At 43.1% G+C, this 19,568-nt stretch overlaps 2 protein-coding genes across 3 annotated transcripts in view; both read left to right on the forward strand.

Annotated features, from left to right (window-relative positions):
- Nucleotides 1-19,568, forward strand: part of CENPH (centromere protein H) — a 64,753-nt gene that overhangs the window by 40,125 nt on the left and 5,060 nt on the right. The window lies entirely within an intron of this gene.
- Nucleotides 1-19,568, forward strand: part of SERINC5 (serine incorporator 5) — a 54,514-nt gene that overhangs the window by 2,101 nt on the left and 32,845 nt on the right. The gene's annotated exons all lie outside the window — the stretch shown is intronic.

The raw sequence follows: 19,568 nt of genomic DNA on the forward strand, positions 1-19,568 counted from the left end.
TCATTACTGTGATATGAGCAAAATGATCTGCAGAAACGGAAGGAGGAGATGAGACACTTTTAATCAGAATGCATTACTGCTTTGTAGTTTATTGCCTACCACATAAGATTTGTTCCTTTGGCACTGATAGTTACGCTAAGCTCATTTACACAACAGGTATGTATCAAAGCTATGTGCTTTGATTTGGGGAAATCTGCACTTTGGGCCAAGGTGGTAGGCAGGTACCCTCAAAGAATACTTATGCTGTCCTGCATAGACTTGTCATCTGTGAATTTTTTTTTAAAGAAAACATTCACAGTCAAAATTAACAGATAATTAACAGTTATTGCAATATGCCAGTCCTGAAGAAGTCTGTTACTGGGTTGATAAATGTAAAACTGTCCTTTTCTTGCTACTCTAAATTTACCTGTAGGTTCAGGAAGTTCCTTGGGTGTTCCCTCATCAGCATCCCAAAGAAGTCAACAATCCACTTTCTGGATTGTTTTGACCACGTTTTTCATCTTTATATATGATGGTAGAAATTATTTTAGTCTATTAGACTTAATTGCAGGAGTTGAATTTCTGATTTACAATCAGCTCCGTTTTTTCTGCTGCTTTAATAAGACCCTTTATATTGACCTTATCTAGTAATTCAGGGATATCAGTCTTCCCTTCTTCCATCTATCATTCATGAAGTCCAGTAAGACTCAGCACCTCCCAGTCATCACCAGACTCCCTGCTGCTGGCTGGTTACCTAAGCATCTGAAATGTGAAACATGCTGGGATACACTGCAGTCTCGTTTTCTCCCAACACACTGTTTCCTCAGCACCACCTAAGTTAAATGTCGAAGTCACATGTTTCTAAGTTAAAGATATTAGTTATGATTGAAAATCTGAGACGTCATGTAATGAAATTCTGAACAGGAAGGAAGTGTTGTACTGCATCCAGTGGCATGGGGCTTAGAAAGAGTAACATTTTTAAGTGGCATTTCATGGCATTGTGCTAAAAAGGGGCAATGAATAGCATGAAAATGCAGCACTGGGGAGTTCAGTGCAAACCTCTGTAATGCCACACTACTGTGTTTCCCTTACAAAAATTAACTTCCTCAGAAAGGTGTAATTGATGCATTTCCTTAATAGAAAATGCAGATCTTAATCCATTCTAAATTAACACTGGAGTGGAAAAACAACTAAGCAACCAGTTTATTCAACCATCATTCTCAAAAAAAACCCAAGTTTTTTTAAGCAATTTTGTCTGGAAATAAAAGCCTTGTAGGTTTTTAAAAACTAAACTCTTCAAATGTTATGCAATACTTTCTTTCAAGTCCATCAAGTTTCATTTGACCACAATCTAACAAAATTTAAATACTTAAATGCGTGGATAACTTTTTACAAATCAGTAACTGCTTCCAGCCAGAAATATTTTTGTGTGAATTACAAAACACTAATAAAAACACACAGGAAGATACCACCATTTAGCATTATGACCAACCCATTGTTCTGAAAGGGGCAGTTACATTTGTACGTCAGGCCCCATATGCACTGATAGTCTGTTCTGGTTTGAAAGCAAAACCAGTGAGAGACTCCAAGTCAGAAATACAATTTATTAGGAAAAGGGAAAATAAACAAAATACATGCAATAATACAAAAGAAAAACCATTGACAGAGTCGGAATACAACCTGACATCCTTTTGGTCAGGGTGTTGGTAGCAGTCCAAATTGGAGTGGCTGTAGTCCTCCTGGAGTGGCAGATGTGGTTCTGTTTGAGCAGTGATCTTATAGAAGGGTGTAGTTTTCCTTTGAAGAGCCAGTGGAAAACACCCACCTGTTCCTCTTGGGAATCCAGCAGAAAAGGCTGAGTCTGGTGTCCCAAAAACTCAGATTATATCCAGTTAGGAATGCTTGGCTCTTCCCTCTGGATGGAGCATCTCACAAATGGGATGTTATAGTTCTTATCAGTCATGCAGTGACATTCAATAGCCCATTATTAGCAGATGTCTCCCCAGGGGGAGGATTGGTTGTGATAAAGATAAGGAAAACTGCCCACTTAACAGAAGACAACTGCCATACAGATAGCAAATGGAATACATCTTGTCTTTCAATCTGGGACATAATCTCTGTGATCACTCCCCCTCAGTGATTTATAGTCGCAGGCTGCTCTTGGCTTGCACTGGCAGATCCTTCAGTTGCTGTGGTGGTTGTTCGCTGTGCCTCCCCAGCCTCCATACACAGTCATAAGGGTGATCATCCAGCCACAGCACTAACAAGTACTGGGATAATCCAATTTTCCTTTTTTTTAGCAGCTTGGACATACTGTGCTGTTCCAGCTGCTCCTGGCATGATTCCTAGGGTATGCTGGCTATTGGAAGATGTCCAAAGGACAGGGCTTCTGGAAACTCCTGGCTGCCTACATGAATGTGAGATGTGGTCCATAATCCAGATGCTGGTGCACACTTAGGAATGAATGGAGAAAGCTGCGACATGGTCTTTAGCCACCTAGACTGCATGACAAAGACGGTCTTGCAATGACACACAACTAAAACTACAGGTGATAAGTAAGTTTACTTCTGCTGTCTGATCATACCTGTGCACAGTGTTTCCCTATACTGGATTATCTTTTCCACAGGAAACAACTGTAGCAAACAGTAATGTCATTGGCTGCATCAGAACTCCCGTTGGGAATCTGTTGTGGTTCCCAGAACACGTGCGTGCACATGCGTAGATGCCACCGCACACTGGAGCCCAGGCTAGCTCTCTGTTATTCCAGTGTGGTGACTGAGAAGTGAGGAACTGCCCTGTCTGGGGTGGAGCCACAGGCTGAACTTTAGACCTATCAAAGCTCTAAACATAGAAGCAGGGCTCCTAAACAGTGGGGCGCGGACTGGGCAAAGAAGAAAGAGGAGTCTCTCAGATCGTGAAGTTCCAACACACTTCAACAAGGTCAGAGGGACCAGAATAAGGAAAGCCCCTAAGCACCTCTGTCCATGGGATTTTAAAGCATAGCAAAACAGGGGGTGTACACAAAGTGAGAATCAATGGGATAATACCAGAGGTGGAGTTTTGGGGTAACAATTAATCAGGATAGGGGGAGGAGAGGGGCCTAAATTGGGGATTGGTCTGGGGAATGAATGGCAGGGAATGTTCTAGAACAAGGGACAGGGTTGCCTTGGCAGGCAGGGCAGAAGGGGCAGGGTTGCCTTGACAGGCAGGGAAGAGTCTGGAACAAGGGGAGGGGACACCTTGAGGGACAGCTGGAAAGGCGGGCACAACTTAGGAAGATACCAACTAGGGGAAAACATGTGGGATAACAGAACAGACCATCTAACAATCAACTTAATAAAATAAACATAAAACATGAACCCCTACACGAAGACATTTATTTTCCTTCCCATAACTATGTTTTTGTTTGGTTTCTTAACTACTAGGCTCAAGCAAAATACACATTTTCTTAAAAAGCAATTTTAAGCCTTTTTTGTTTTAACAGGCCTACAAATTCTAAATTTACATAAGTGACCACCACAACATGTAACAATATGGTTTTCTTTCTGCTTGCATACACATTTGGAAAAAAAATGCCATATTTAATTTCACCTGAAAAACAGCCAAGTGGTATATTTCTCCTTCTCATTGGAAGCAAACATTTTGTGCTCTTCATTTTGCCAATTGACACAAACCAAAACTGTTTAATTACTGAGAAAAATTGAAAGTACATAACTTTGAAAGCATCATTCTGAGTTGTAGCTTTCCTTCAGAAGATGAAAACAATGCAATTCCTAATGTTCTTATCCTGTAATACACTGAGCTGGTTCATACTGAGGAAGCAGAGAGTCTTTGAGTGTTCCTGATAAGTTATGATCTCCCTGTGCTATGCCAAAAAGCTTTCTGCTTCACCACAAACATCTTTTGAGTTCTCTGTAGAGGCAGTGCATTCTTCTCACAGTGAAAGAATATGGTGAGAACCTCTGCTTCTCTAACAACAGTCCATGCAGCAACGAGTGGGGCAAGAGTAAAGCGGATACGCGTACAGGTGCAACACATGCAAGTGAAACTGTGGTTAGCATCTGAGGGTAATAATGCCTGTCCCAGTGGCCTGAGCAAAGCTGACGTGCCAGAGATCACCAGTATGTCTAAAAATGGGTTGGCTATTGCAATGAACAAAGTTTCCAGGTGTTCCCCAGAGAGGTGGGCAGGGCCTTCCTAGTTCCCGTGGCAACACTGGAATGACTGCTGGCTACCGATATTGAAATGTTAATTAGTTAATTGCTCTGTTTGTTTTCTCTAAACTACCTAGAGATAATCTGCCTTCCTTCCACCCCACCAACATTCTGGGACTAACAAGCAAACAAAACCCCCTGGGATCACGGGAGTATTTTTTGGGGATAAAGACACCCCAAAATAAAGAACTAAACACAGTAGAGGGGGATAGACAAATGCCCTAGCTGAGGAAGAGGGAAACACAACACCTGGTGTACTTTTGTCTATCAGCACCAGAAAGCGACTAGACTGGGGTGGGCTGGGGCAAGTGGAGCCAGAAGAAAACAGAGAGCCCGGCCTGGGGCTGCCACCAGGGAAGGATCGGAGCCATCTGTTGTTCTGGACTTCAGCAACAGACTTTGCACTCCACGCCTCCTCACCCTTTGGCCACCAGTTGTGCCACAGGGAAGAAGAAGGGACAGCTGCTGCTCTGGGCTTCAGTGACAGACCCTGCACGCCTCCTTCCTTTTGGCCACCTGGAAGAGCTACAACAACGGGGGCGAGCTCCGTTCCGCCTGTGCACATTCTGGGTAGGAGAATGGTTTGCTCTTTTATAAATGTGGTCCCATATGTCCAATTTCATAAACCAAAAGGGTAAAATTTAGCAGCTTAGTGCCCAAAAGCATCCGGACGTCCGTAATTTTTAATTGAGGTATAAAATAATAATACAATAAAATATAATGAAGTAGTTACAAAGAGTTATTTGGCAGTGGTTCGGATAAAGCATAAGCAAAACCAACCGGGGTATGGGGAGGGCTTCCCACCCTGCCTCCCACACAAAAGGCGAAAGAATCCAAGCACAACTTTTATATTGTATGCTAATACATATTCATCAATAGTTCCTGTAAATCTCCTCCCATTTTCGATTCTTGAAATCTACATCATTTTACTGCATAGTGCATGTGCCTCTTGTTGTTAAGGGGTCTTCTTGGCTTCTTTTCAGAAGAAGGCTCGCTGTCTGCCTCGCTGTCCTCTGAATGACCTGGCAGGTTGCACAGGCACATTGAGCTTGATGCTATATAAGTAAGCATTATGCTCCAATTGAGCCTTATTATTTCATAGATAATACCAGAAATTTAGGTTCCTTATCTAGAATGGTCCCAATTTTATTAATATTCAAGGTTGATCCTGCTCTGGGAATTGTATTTTAATTTCAGTTGGTGCCGATTTTGGTCTGGGAGTCAGTTCCTGATTTCCTCCATTCCCAAGACCGAATCCAACTCCTGCATCCTTCTTCCCACATGGGTTTCTTGAAGAAACCCATCTGCTTCATAACACTAATCACATATACTTTTCCAATTATTTTCCCAAATTACTGATATAATTACAACTTATTCAGCATGAATCACATCCATTTATCACAGCTCCCAGGGCACAACTGCTTCTAACCAGGGGTTTTCCTAAGAATTTCCCCATGGTTCCTACTTCTAACCCAGTGCTTTCCTTCCTTCTTTGCTCCCTGGCACCTGAATGGAGATCAGAGTTTTAAGTCAGTTCTTGGGTACTCCTTGGCTCTTTTTTGTCCTGCAGGGACACTCCATGCCTCCCTTCTTCCTGACTTACTAGAACTCTCTAAGTCCATGTGCATAAAATTCCCCATACAAAGCAAGACCAAGGCATCTTGCCTTTCCCTAGTGATGCAGTGAATTCTCTGTCACTTGAAAGCCCTAAATCAGAATTAGCATCTCTTCAAAGAGGCCCCCTGCAAAAGGAAGATTTTGAGGCAGGAATTACTACCGGCTGAAGATTTCTGCACAGTAAATCAGAAAAGCCTTCTCTGAATTTAGAATGTGTATTTGATGGATAAACCTTATTCCAAATGCACTGATAGTTTGAGAGTGACAGTTCTTTCCATGTAGTAATATCTGCACACTGCTTTGCTATTAGTCTGCATAATGTTTGGCAGCAACACAGCAGGGAAGTTCAAGCCTTTCTGGTGATGAATTTTTACTGAAAAAGCCAAGGCACACATCTCAGAGCTCTAGGGTGCTCTGAGATGTTTGGAAAGCCATTACAGAGCTCTGCTGTTTTCTTTGCAGAGGCTGGGTTTGTTCATAACAGCACTGGCTGACATTAACAGATTTGCACAAAGCAGTGATTTAATGGTCCTCCCCATGCAGTGAATGCTTGTTGCTATTGCAGACATGCTGACATGTGGTACAGACCTTTGTAGTCTTCCACCATGCCCACACATCACCTTCACCAGTCTCTCTTTGTAAGACAGCTTCATTTTTAAATTAAACCTCAGATTCTCCTTCATGTCTTGAGTTGATTTTGCAGATGTGGAAATTAAGCAAAGCCTGACCAGACAGCTTCTTGCAATTGTATAAGAAATCTGGAACAGAAATAGAAGATGATTGCAGTTTTGCTGAGTTTTCACTATTCTGTGATCCTTGTGTTCCCATGTCTTAACCACATTCTTCAGGAAGCTGACTGTTTCAAAGTTAAACACACCAGTGGTTTTCTACTGCCTGTTGGCTGGTCATGCTGCTTTCCCGATCCTTGTTCAATTCTTGAGTCTATCTCTGCAGCTTCTGGGGAAAGAAGCTACAAATCAAAGAAGGTGTGCTGAGTCTCCAGCCCCAGTCCTGGCTTGAGGAGTCCTCACCTGAGGTTGGGACTTTTGCTGCTGCTACAAAGCATAAGCATCAGCCACATCAGTGCCTGAACTGTGCTGGGGTCCTCTCAGATGCCCACAAACTGGTGTCCTTTTCAGTTTAATAACCATCTGGTTGACAGAATTAATCTTGTAAGACTGGTATATACCTTGTCTCTAGCTGAGTCTATGCAGTTTTTGGAGCACCATTAAAAACAAATACATATCTGGTTTTTATTAACTGTACTGCTATGGTAACTGGTGTCTTCAGTCCCTGGTATAACACCAAATTATGTAATGCTGATTCATCATATGATCCACTTCCTGAAGCATCAACTCCATTTGTTTGCATACATGAGGAAAGAGGAAGGGATTTTACATCCTGCAATCCATCCCAGTTTCCTTGGAAAGTGTTGCTACATTATCTACACGTACGTACCCCTATTCAGGATAATAGCTTTTAGTTGCACTGAATTCATAAAGTAAGAGCAGTTAGGAATATAAATAGAGTTTAAAATAGTTATATAAAATATTACAATGTGCACATGCACACACACACACACACACACATACACACATACACACACAGAAGGACACAAAGCAGTCAAGACCGGGGTCTTTCCAGAGAGTCCTTAATTTTCTACTTTTCATAGCTTTGCAGTAGTAATTCGTATCTGTGCGGAAAATTCGTGTTGCTACAGGTTAGTGTCCTGTCGTGGTTTAACATGGAAGTGATTTTTTCAGGAAGTTGGGTCAAGCCAATCAGTGGTCAAGTTTGGATATTGGCACCTGGAGTAACCACTGAAGGTATGGATACGCCTCTGAGAACACAGGGGGTTAAAAGCAAGAACTCCCAAGAGCTCGCTCTCTTTGGTTCCGGTCAGGGTGCTGTGCAGATCTCCCCTGCCCAGCCATGGGGCTGGGTGGGGGAGGGGGAGCCATGAGGCCTGGTCGAGGTGAGCCGAGGGGTAGAAGGACTGGAACCGAGCCAGCTCCTGTGGACGGAAGGGTGGAGAGAAGCGGAGATGTCTTTGTCATCCCCACCCAGAGGGAAGAGACAGAGAGTCCAGACGGCACCTGTAACTTTGCCGGCGCGGAGGAGAAGGAGTGGGGGGAAGGTGCCCAGCCTTGGCCTTGGGAATCGGCTGCTGGGCAGAGATATCAGCCGTCCAGGGAGTCTGAGCTTTTAACCCTTTCCTGAGAAATGACGGCTTTGTAAAATATTACTCCTCCTTGATTTGAAGTAGAAGAGAGACAGTCTGGGATCCGAGATGATAGAAGAAGAAATTCTTGAGTTGGAAAGAGATGATGGAGTGGCTTGTGGCTAGACTTTTCTTGTTAGCCATAGACTGAACCAAATTCTCCTGACAGAAGCTGCACTTAGAGGGGTGCGTTGGTGAGCCAAGAGACCTGTTTCAGTGATTGCCAGCAGAGGAGTAGAGAGAACAGAGGAGAGTTGGAGAAGGTGTGGAGAAGCCCTCTGTCTTCGAGGAAGAAGAAGAGGAGAAGAAGATCTCTGTTCTTGGAACCTCAGCCCCAGGGGAAAATGGGGGGGACTGTAGTCCCAAGATGAGAAACTGAACTGTTGTCTCTTTTGGTCCATGGCAAAGCATCCTTAAAGGAGCCCTGTGAGCAGTCTGTCCATGCACGGTGGTGAGAGCACTGTGACATGGAAAGGAGAGTGTCACCATGGCAGATTTTCTCCAGGCGGTTGCCATGTGTGACATGGAAACACAAGAGTGGCAATTGTGTTTCCTGGGGGGGTCTGTGGCACAGGAGAGACTCCTGTCTCCCTTGAAGGACTGAGTATTTGAATATCTGAAGGGTAGCAACTTGATCAGGATCCTGGGTGGTGTCTCACCGTTGAGTTTGTTTGGAAATTAGGTGGGAAGAGGAGGGGTGTTTTGGAAGGTCTTCATCCAGGGTTTAGTGTTTGTAGTTTTTATAGTAGCAGTAGTTTAATAAAGTTATTTTCTTTGTTACTAAGCTTGGGCCTGCTCTGCTCTGTTCCTGATCACATCTCACAGCAATTATTTAGAAAAGTGCATTTTCATGGAGGCGCTGGCATCGCGCCAGTGTCAAACCATGACATGTCCACAAAGGAGACAGAGGAGTCCTGTGAAAGTACAGACTTCCCCGTCTATCTCTGTGAAACATACAGATTAAATTATTGGCTCTTCGCAAATATTAAACTGAATACTATATGTATTATGGAGGGTTATTTTGTAATACTGTATTAATCCTTTTTAAGTAGTGTGTTAAATATAGTTTTACGTTACAACGTGATGTTAAAATAGAAACTATGCAATGTAAGATATTTTTTTACTAGCTCAAGAAAGGAATCAGATAATCAAGAAACTCTTCGCACAGAGGTAACAGCAACAGGAAACCTAGAACTGCTGCCCCCTTATCAGAAAAGGCAAACATTCTTCCACCTTCTCTTCATCTTTATGGAACCACCAGGATTAAGGGGAAGAAGTTGACAAAAACCAGAAAAATTCTTAATTTGCAAGGAATTTAAGCATCATGTATGAGATATAAGAATATGCAACAGGCTATTGCTTTTAAGGGTTATTCCTTTGTTCACAAGGCATGTTTTTGGCAGCTTAGTGCCCAAAAATGTCCAGACATCCGTAATTCTTTGCTTTTTATTGTCTCGTAGTGTCCTAATTCTCATTGTCCAAATTTTATTACTCTAATTTTATTACTATTTTTATAACTATTTTATTATTATGTGAAAAACGCCAATCACTTGGTTTTTTAAAATTTTAAAAGTTTAATAATAATAAAATAGTTATAAAAATAGTAATACAATTAGAGTAATGAAAATTTAGAGTTAGGACAATTACAAGACAATAAAAAGCAAAGAATTACAGATGTCCGGATGCTCTCGGGCACTTAAGCCCGATAAACATACCTTGTGAACAAAGGAATAACCTTTAAAAGCAGTAGCCTGTTGCATATTCATATATCTCATACATGATGCATAAATTCCTTGCAAATTAAGAAGTTTTCTGGTTTTTGTCAACTTCTTCCCCTTAATCCTGGTGGTTCCATAAAGACGGTGGAAGAATGTTTGTCTTTTCCGATGAGGAGGCAGTAATTCTTTATGGGCCCCCATCACTGCCATCTCTGTGTGAAGAGTTTCTTGATTATCTCATCTCTTGCTTGAGCTAATAAAAAAAACCCCCCACATACATAGGGTCTATTTTAACTACAAAACTACATTTACTATACTATTAAAATGTTAATAAAGCACTTCTAATCAATATAACATAATACATATAGTATTCAATTTAATATTTGCAAAAAGCCAATCATAAAATATGCATTTTTCACAACTAATAAACTTTTACAATTAAAAAAAAAGTGATTGGCGTTTTTCACAATCTACAACACATCTACTTAATATGTAGCCCTCCTTTAGAACATACATGATCATTAGAATTAGTTTTAAGTCTGCCCTAGGCAGAGAAGATAATATTCATAACTCTATGAAGTCTTTGTTCTTCTTCACAAAGTTCAGGAGTTTAGCACGACCTTGGCTGAGCAGCTGTCTGCATCAATTAGTAAAGCTTTCTAAAGTTAATGGGTTCTCTCGTTATTTCTTTATCTATCAATCTCTGGCCTTATCTACAAGCAGTGTGTTTGTAAAGATACATTCATCTGATATGATGACGCCTGTCATATCTGAATTGGGCTTTGCAGTTCCTGTCATCACATGGGAAGCTGAGAAATCCTTGGCTACTGCCTAGTACTGCCCATGATTCTTAGCGACTGAGGCTGGAGAAAGTATTTTGGAAACATTTGGAAACATAGGTCTCAGCTCCTGTTAGGAAAGCACGGCCTTACAGCTGTCATTGGAACAAACATGGCTTTTCCACCCAGGAACGGGCGTGTGCGCCGGCCGTGGGATGTGCCACAGCAGCTTGCACCGGGGTTGGTGCACAACAGCATTAAACTTCAATGTGATGCCCGGCCTCTTAAGATACGCATGTTTAAATGCCCTATTCACTGAATTTATTAGATCCCAGCTACTCAAAACCAGGTGTTTTAGTAAGTATACTAGCCGGCAAGTGGTCTCAGTAGTGTCCTTGCGAGCAGAACAGCCTGCCGAGGATGGCCCCACTCGGATCCACCCTCCGCACAGCAGCTGCCGCCGCTCCTGCTGACTCGGGGAGCGCGGTAGCGAAGCTCACCCGCGGTCTGACGACAGCGGAAGCCGGGTGGCGGGGCCGGGCCGGGCCGGCGGCGGGGCAGAGGCGGCGCCGCTCCGCCCGCGGCGCCCCGCGCTGCCTTGCCCATCCCAGGACATCCCAGCCCTGCGCGCTCCTGCATGCGGGAGCAGTGGGGGAGCCGCGTCGGCCCGCTCCACCAGCATGTCCGCCCGCTGCTGCGCCGGCCAGGTAGGGTCGGGGGCGCGGGGAGCGCGGCAGGTGTGCGGGCAGACATTCCCGCGGGGGACTCGCCCGGGAGCTCCGCGGCCGCGGCGGGGAGTGTGGTCCCGGGGAAGGAGGTCCCGGGGAAGGAGGTCTTGAGGAGTGGCCGGCGGAGCCGGGACGATGGGCACCCTCCGCCGGAGCGGAGGCCGGGGCGGGGAAGGGCCGTCCCTGCGGCCGCGGCTCGGCGGGCTCCGGGTCTGGCTGCGCGCCCGGCTGCCCGGGCCGCCGGCGTGGTAGAGGAAAAGCAGCCCTCGCAGCGAGCCAGGGTGCCTGTCCAGACTCTCCGAGTAGCCGCAGTGTTTTTGCTAGTTTCCTGGGTGGATTCCCCTCGTGTTTCGGGGGAGAGGCTGGGCGCAGGCTGTCCCGAGGTGCGTGCGGACAGGCGGGAGCCGCTCCGCGCACCGGCGCCCGCAGCAGGGCAGCGGCATGCGGGTGGAGGCGTGGACATGGAGAGAGGCCTTCCCAAAGCCCTACGCGGCAAGGAGCAATTCCTAAGGGAGCAACAGATCCTTCAGAGCTACTGCAGGAGGCGGTTGGGTAGTAGCCACTGGCTGCAGGTGGTGGGGAGGTGGTATAAGAATTGGAATGCACTTAGCTAATCTCATAGCCCCTGGCTGCCTATCAGTCCTCAGACCCTTTCACACACTCCTTTAAATTCGGCTTGTGGAACGTTTCAGCATATTCAAGTGCTGGCAGAAGAAGTGAGAAATGAGAGCAAGTGGTGATGGAGGGCAGGCAATGCAGGACCTACACTGTTCAGTATCCATGGGATGAGGATTGAGAACTTCTCATTTTACCATGGTGCACCTGTTTTCCTATTAAAAGTCAATTCCATAGATGAAGGATCATGACTTGGAGGAGATAGGCAGTAGTGAGGCCCTTTCCAGATCTCCTCCTTGGTTGCACTTAAGGAAAGGACTTCAGTTCCTAATAGTTGTCTCTGGTGTGATGTTAGACATTTTCCCCCAGCACTTTATTTTGTGATTTATTTTCATAAATCTCTTTTTCTATAATAGAAACCATTACTACTTCTGTCTACAGCAGACTAGCCAACGAGCTTATTCCTGTTGTTTTACATATTTAAATGCCTTATGGTCCTAATTATTTTGATATTTCTTTTCCTTTGCTCACTCTGCCCACTCTTAGAATCTGATTATTCTCTTGCTCTTTTATGAACCACCTGGGAAAAATATTGCATCTTTCCTGTAGTTTGAAATCCTGGTGTAGATTTGGTCTTTCATCTGTGGTTCTTTCAGTCTTGAGTGGGACAGGAGGATTGCTGATAATGCATCCACTTGCTTGCTCTCTAGGAGCTGCTCTGATCCTCCCCACACAGTCCTGTGGACCTGCGGGACATAAGTAACTATATTTGCTAATATACTTGTTAATGCAGGGGCCACCCTGACTGCTGCTTCATAACCATTTTGGCAGCGTGTGAAACAAGTTGTGGAGCAGCTCAACTGAGTGCAGTTAGTAGGTGCTGTTACTACAGTGGGTTGTGGCTTTTTGCATTTTCATTGTGCTTTTTTTTTTTGGTGTAGCTCCTGGAGAAGTAACTTAAATTACCAAGAGGATGAAACTGTTGTGATGCTCAGTGGTGAATGGCATGGCTTTAGTGTGACCAACCTTTGAGACATTCTTAAAGCCGCTGTCCCTACCCTGTGTAGTAATCCCTGAGAGCAATGTGTTTCACTGTCAGGTAATCCCTGATAGTAATGTGTTTCACTGACAGAGCTAAGTCACTTCGGAATCTGTAAATAAACTGAACTCCTTAGTGTTGTTGAAGATGAAGCAATAGGCCTAAAGTGGATGTAGTCATAGTGCCAGAAATCTCTGGGGAGATTTATTCTGCTGGCTCAAGCACTACTTTTCATGTAAGACTTGCTATGCTAAATAGGACATATTGCTGGAGTTACACCAGCAAACATAGTGTGGATAACCTTTTTATAGGCTATGATAATAAACAGCATAAAGCACGTTTCAATAGTATGCAGTGTCACATTTTTAAAATGAAAAATGGTCTTTGCCTTTTTTACTTGAGTTATTTCAACCTTGATGAGGGAGTGTTTATATAATATGATTAATACACAAGAAAAACAGATAGGATAGAAGTTCTTCATTCTGTTTCATCCAAGGTTCCTCAGGCATTCTGTGGGTGCTGTTAAGCTGGAAAATCAAGAAGGAATTGGCCTCTCCTTCAGCGTTTCCCTGAAGAGGAAATTAACCTTATGTCCAGAAAGAGAGATTAAGGAGATTGAGGAAAGATGAAACTTTTACAAGAGTTATACAAAACAACTTCCATATTAGGTCCCTGATTTTTAAGGAGATTGAGGAAAGATGAAACTTTTACAAGAGTTATACAAAACAACTTCCATATTAGGTCCCTGATTTTTTCCTAAAATATAGTAGTTTAATGTGCTTGATGTCCTGTAGCGTGAGGATTTTTTTGTGGCAAGTATTTTTGCCTTGTTGATATCTTATGCATGCCTGTCTGTGGATCTGCTTTCCTAGAGCTGACTGAGAACTTTGGTGTTGCCTTTCTGAGCTATTTAAGTGCAATTGTTTGTGTGTAATTGCCATTTGTCTGTAGCTGTTACCAAAATTTTATTGTGAGTTAACATGACAATTAATTTTCACTCCAAAAAAATTACCTGGTGTGAAGTAGATGATAAATGATTGGTACTTTTTTGAGTCAAACCATGCTAAATGTCTAGTTGATGGAGCCTGTCAGAATGAATGCATCCAGGTTTTGCAGGCCAGATTCCTGTTGCTACAGAATATAGTGGCAGGCTGCCAGACGGCAGTGTATTTCAGTTATGCTGATTTTGCATTTGCAAAATTATTTTAAATGATCTTAATGGACATTACTGTGTGACTAGCATCCTTGCCAAGTAGACCCTGAAAACTTTGAAGGAATTTGGCCATTTATAAACATTAATTTCTGCAGTTGTTTTTTATTGGGCAGTGTACAACCTTGCTTTGAAGACAACTGTGATATTTAGATTTCCGAGCTGTAATAAGCTTGCTAAATGTTTCTTCTTTTGCTTGTGTCTCATTGATAGACCTATTTTTAGAATACAGTGAGGATACAGTTTGGCCTGGGCCTTCACAATGCTTTTGATTACATAAAAACTCTGCTTAAATTGACAGGAAACAGGATTTTATATTTGGCTTTTCTTCACTAGTGATTCTCAAGAGCATAAAGTTGAGATCATGGTTAAAGAAAACAGCTGTTGCGGAAAATCTTTATTACAATGAATATGTTTTTTCCAGAGTTAAATAAATGTAATTTAGATCGTTAACACTCATTTTGGGTGAATGGTATCTTGTAGGTGGGTTGTTCAAGAAGATGAATTTTCCAGTTAGAACTGGTAGCTATTCAAGCTTATGAAGCTCTTTTTGTAGGTCTTCTAAATCTTGAGAGATGTCCTTAATTGTGTTCTGCACTTAGAAATCATATCAGGTAGTAAATAAAAGATGTGCCACACGTTAGAATATCAAGTTTTCATTTTCTACCCAGAATTCTAAGTCTGATTTTTTTTTTTTTTTTAAGAAAAAAAAGGGGGTTTGTAAAAACAGTGCTGCTATATTTTTAAGGTTGACCTTGGCCCGTCTTTTGACTTCTGTGGCTCATAGCTTGTGGGTAAAGGAAGAACATGCCTGTGCACTCCGGGACTGCCTGCCTCTCTGGCACTGCCTGTTTGCATCTGCAGATTGAGAAGGGGGCTTGCAGTCCTGTCCCCCACGGTCTCCTCTTTTCATTACATGGTGAAAAGGGTGGTTCTGTCATCCTCATCCAGATTTGTGTCCTCTGAGGTCACAGGAGCATTGCAGGAAGTATGTGTAGTGTGATGTACCACAGTGCTGAGAGATGGTGCCGGTGGTGCTCCTGGCTTCACTCCATACAGTGCTCCCAAAAATACCATCTTTTGTTCTGCAAATGGTCTTCCTAGGTTACAGGGGTTTGTTTATTATGTTTGACCTGAACATTTAGCTGCAGGTATTTCCATACCTCTGCCACTGCTGTTATTAATTGTGATAGAAGGTGAAACTAGCTGTTTGAGGTCAGATGTAGGGTATTGCAGTGTACTCCAATATGTTAGGAGAAAAAGCCTGGTGAGGGACTATTTTTCCTGTTTGCAGAAACATGGAGTTGTTTCTTTAAATAAATGGTTTCCTGAATAATTGAATTAGCAAAATCTGATTTCCTGCAGCTTTGTCCACTGAGGTTGGTATCTCATGCTGTTTCCCTTTCTAATAAATACAAAGTTGTGTTGCAACTTTTTCCTTGCTTGGGGTTGAGAGATCATTCCTTCCTCCACTAAAACTTGCCTATTTTCAAGGAAACTTTAAAAACTTACCTTGGAGGTTTCATCTGCCGGCCATAGCAGGATAAAATTTACTGCTGGATTCAAAAGTGATCAAAATGGGAAGGAAAAGTGACCAAAAGATGGGGGAGATCCTGTAAGTGTTGTATCATTTGACATTGCATTTCTAGGTTGGAATCCCTTCCCTGTCACTGCATAAGAGGGAGAAGACTCTCATTTCTGCCTGATTTCCAATTGCTTCCTATTTTCTTAGACTTTTGCATCCTGTGAGTTGTATTGTGGGCTTAAAGAAACACCTTAAACACCCATGGGTCTAGAGATGTAGAGTGAAGGCAGTATAAGAGCAGGGCCTTCACTTTTAAAGGCAAGGGAGTATTTTTCTGCCGAAGTATCTAAACACTGCTGCTGGTTTAATTTCAGTTTTTGCAAGTGTGGTTGTTTTGGGATATGTTTTTTCCGGTTACTGGAACTTTTATTGCAATGGAAGCACTTGCAGTTGTAGGTATAAGACATATTTAATTCAGGGATTGAAGCCTGAGCTGTGACTATGGTGGAAGCTGTAGGACTCGTTGGAGCTAGTGACTGCTCTCATCCCAAACACATATTGTGGTTGCATGATGTTTTCAAGTCAGCCATGTGAAGATGCTTGGACCATAGGTTGCTTCCTGTGTCGTTCTCAAGGACCCCAGTTAATGGTACTCCATTTGGTTTTCCACCATTAGGGTGCAGGCCTTAATAGGTCTTAGCATTTTGAATGCCTGCCCTCCAAGATACTTAGGCTGCAGCTGACCATTCTGTTGATAGGATTTGACCTGTTGCTTTGTTCAGGTCATCCAGGAAATAGGCTTCAGCATCAGCATGTTGCAGGGTGAGGGAGTGAGGCACTGAGCCACCCAGAGCAGGGGGGGATCTGTAGGGTGTGTCCGAGATGGCATGTTGGGGGAGGTGGCTCTGTACCCATTTTGAAGGGAGACCTACACACCAGTGATCTCATCATCATTTTAATTAGTTGTAGCTACACAGGAACTAGTGTTTGCAGTTTAGTAATTGGACATTCCAGCATTTAAAGATGGTGTGTGCTCAAGTACTTAAGCAAATAAATATTAACAGTCTGAACGCATAAAATTTTGCTCTTCTTTCTGCCCAGTAGCACTGATGCAAAATACATCAACCTGTTATCTCTGGTACTGAGTTTTAACAGGATCTGTTCTTCATGTTTTCTGAAAAGACCTGTCTCAAGGGTTTTTCTCTTGGCTTATTACAGTCACTGACAAAACAATGATTCAGGAATACTTCTTATATCAGGAAGATGTGGGCATATTTAAAAATACTCATCAAGAAGTAATGTCAGGATGTGAGCATGCTCCACTTTGAACCTGTGGGTCAGGAAAGGTGTGTGAATGTTGTGACGATGTAAACTGAAGCATCTTTAGTAATGCTTTGAACAAGTAGGTTTTTTTAATATGAAGGGATGAGCAAGAGTTAAGGCTTTGTCTCAGTTTATTGGCTTTTGTCTCTTTGTACAAAGTGTTAATGTCTTTTTTTTTCTCTTCTTTTACTCCCCACCTTAAAGTCCTCTTGGACTCAGTGCTGAAACCATCTTTTAAAGACTCAGCATGTTTGTGAAACAGCTCAAAGCTCTCTGTTCATTCAAAAGTAAAGCAGCTGTTCCAGCTACATGCTTTTAAGTCAATGCATATGAAAATTTCATTTTAACTGCTTCTTCACTCCAGTAGTACATGGACTTTTAGGCAGTTACTGCCCTACATTTTGTTCTCAGTAGGTGGTGATGTACCATGTTTTACCATGTGCCATCCTGCCTCTAGAGTCCTGGTCTCAAGCATCAGAGCTAACCTGGAGAAAATCTGCTTTCTGTATGAAGTGATAGCCCCAGTTGTGAGACTTTGCTGCTGCTCACTTCTCTCATCTTTCAGTTGCTCGGTTATTATCTCCTCTGCTGTGAAAGTCTGAGAAGTGGCTGCAGCATGAGCTTAAACTACCTGCAGATGAGAAAACTGTGAAATGCAAAATTAAAGGAAAGGACGGCTGAATCTTTCACCCAGAAGAGTTTGCTCTCGGTGAAGAATGTCCAGGGATCAATGTAGAGAAGATTCAGGATCAGGTCTGACTTGAGAGGATATTTAAAATTGTTCCCAGAAAAACACAGATGGATGAAAGGACTGGTGGAGCAGAGACTACTCTTGAAGCACATGTAACCTGGATGGCAAAAATACAACTTTTTAAGTATGGCCATGTAGCTGGTTGCCCACCTTGTGTTTGGAGTGCTGCATGGCTGAGTCCCACCCCCTTTCTGGCTGTATCCTGGAGAGGGAAGTCAGATGACTTGCTGGACTCTTTGCGGCTGGACTACCATGGTTTTGTAGGAGGGACTGGATGAATTTGAATTTTTTTGGGAAAAAAGACCATGAACAACTTAGGTGCTGGGAGGAGAAGTCTTAAAGCCTTCAAATGAGACTGAGGATAAATGTTTTGGTTTCCTTCTTTGATGAGCAGGGAGAAAAGACCTGGAAATTAAAAGGTTGTCTAAGCTAGTAAAGAAAGCCTCACCAGGAACCAGTGCCTGGGAAACAGTAGCAGACAAATTAGAAGGTGGGTTTTTTTTTTTCACTTTTCAGTGTCAGATTTAAGTAACCACAGGGATGGACAGTTTTCCTCATATTGCTGTCAAATCCAGATGGTCTATGCTAATGGAAAATAGCTCGGTAGAGGAGATGGGTGATATGATACACTGTGAGGCTCGCATCAGACTAAACAATTGACTTGATTTTTCCAAATCATCAGGAGAAGAGCAGTTGAGCAGACTTGAATTTAGACTTTTTGCAGCGATGTTATTTTCTAATGCTGGGCTGAGTCACCACTTAGTAACGTTTGTGCAGAGAGACAGAAGCAAATCGCCCTCAGCCCAGCTCAGCTTCAGCTTTGCTGGTGCCCAGCAGTGGCTCACCCACAGTTTAACTCTCAGCGTAGCTTTCTTGCCTGGGTTTTCAGCTGCTTGGTGGTGCATGGCAGTTCTGCCCGTGATGGCTGAGGGCAGGAAATCCTCACCAGAAAGCATGACTCAGGTAGCGTCTGGGCTGGCTGGCTTTTCTCTGAAATCTGTTTCAATTTTGCACAGTTTGCAGTGTGAGGTGTGCTCCTCAAAATAGGTCATCAGTTGATTAACTGGTATGTTAGTTCACAAAGCCTCTTAAGTCACATGGTGAGTCTGAATATTAAATAACAAGCAGTGGAAAACGAGTTAAGTCAGACAAAGGACAAAATAAAGCTTTCTTTTTGGTCAGTTTAGTTACTTCAGGGGGACAAGCAGCTGTGTAATCATATGACCTGTTGAAGAAGCTTTTGGAAAATGCATATATATAACAGCAGTCGGTTTTCAGTAATAGTTTGAGACCAGCTACTAACACTCAGAACACCTGAGAACATCAGACATCTCTTGTTTTCATGAACCAGTGCACTAATTAAATATTTGCTTCTAGATGAAACCAAAAGTCTGAGCAAGGGCAGATGTGTGGCCACTTAAGGATCTTTTTCATGCAGCGCTGGCTGCTTTGCCTGTCCAGCCTGCTTGGATGCTGCCTGTAGCTGTGAGAGTAGATGTTTGGATGTTTTTGATAGACAGTGCTGTTAACAGCTCGGTGACTGCATTATCTGCAAATCTTATGGCCCAGATAATGCTGGCAGTCAAGTAATCAAACAGTGCATGAAAAACTAAGCTGCTCTAGGCCCCCATGAAAAGAAACTTCAGCAAGGCACATTCCTGTGCTCCTGGACAGGCTGGAAGGCACACATTCTCCCTTGATGCTCTCACCAGGCTGTCAGTAAGGAAGGAAGAAATGAAAAGCTGCTAAGTCTTCATTTCATTAAAGAATGCAGGTTTTTTTTTTTTTCCCCATTGTGCTCTTATCCCCCTTTTTTTTTACCATTTCTGCTGAGGTCTCCCAAAAGGAA

The sequence above is a fragment of the Anomalospiza imberbis genome, chromosome Z (genome assembly GCF_031753505.1).
Source record: "Anomalospiza imberbis isolate Cuckoo-Finch-1a 21T00152 chromosome Z, ASM3175350v1, whole genome shotgun sequence".
Lineage (NCBI taxonomy): Eukaryota > Metazoa > Chordata > Aves > Passeriformes > Viduidae > Anomalospiza > Anomalospiza imberbis.